Here is a 983-nt window from a genome sequence, read left to right as displayed (position 1 = left end):
TAATGTTTTTTTGCTTTTTTTGCAAACTAATTATTTATGCATAACTTTCAAAAAGGTAAGCGAAAAATAAAAAAGATGTTTCATTACAAGGCATTGCGGCCAGCTGTGTGTTATTGTCCATGAGTTGGAGGTCCTTGTGGGAGCCCAGAGCAGGAGCTTTACTACCCTGCAAGTGTGGCCGGGACCCTGGGCCAGGGTGGAACATGAGGGGCGGGGCCCCACTGGGCATGGGTGCAGTAGTCCCTGGAAGTCTCAGGCAGCTTCACTCTCTGTCCCTGGGCCACACACACCACAGGCAGCGAGATGGACCTGCCAAAACTGGCTCCCCAGAGCCAGAGGAAACTGTTAGAAAGCAATCCAGGATGCCCAACACCAAAGTACACAAAAGTGGGAGAAAATTTACAGCATATCATCCCTGATACATGGCATGTTCCATGGCTTGTGGTGGTACAGCATGCAAGTATGAGAATCCAACACACTGGAGTGCGAAAGAACAAGTAATTAAGGGGCTTAATTCATCTTGGGTCACTCACAGTATCCTGGCAATGGATCACCCATCCTCCAACCTCCTCCAGAAGTACCACATAACTAACTAGTGGCATAAAAACAATCATCAATGTGAGGCAGCCTGATGGACATACTAGCTGTGGAAACTTTCTGAAGCAAGAAAGTGACTTAATGTACCTTCCTGAAGTCTTAATAGAGGTTGGCACTTATTTCTATGATTTCAGCTGGAAGGATTATGGTGTAGCATCTCTCACTATGATCTTAGATATGATGAAAATAAAGACATTTGCCTTAGAGGAAGGAAAAGTAGCCATCCAATGTCATGCAGGGCTTGGCTGAAAAGGTGTTCTAACAGTGTGTTATTTAGTGCTTGCAACAAGAATGACTGCAGATCAACAATTATATTTCTGCAGGCAAAGTGACCCCATTCCATACAAACCAGAGGGCAGCTGCTCTGTTTATGGGAATTTACTTTT

Source organism: Octodon degus, unplaced genomic scaffold (genome assembly GCF_000260255.1).
Source record: "Octodon degus isolate 3935 unplaced genomic scaffold, OctDeg1.0 scaffold00453, whole genome shotgun sequence".
NCBI lineage: Eukaryota > Metazoa > Chordata > Mammalia > Rodentia > Octodontidae > Octodon > Octodon degus.
The sequence above is the reverse complement of the archived record's forward strand: the minus strand, read 5'-3'. Positions refer to the sequence as shown.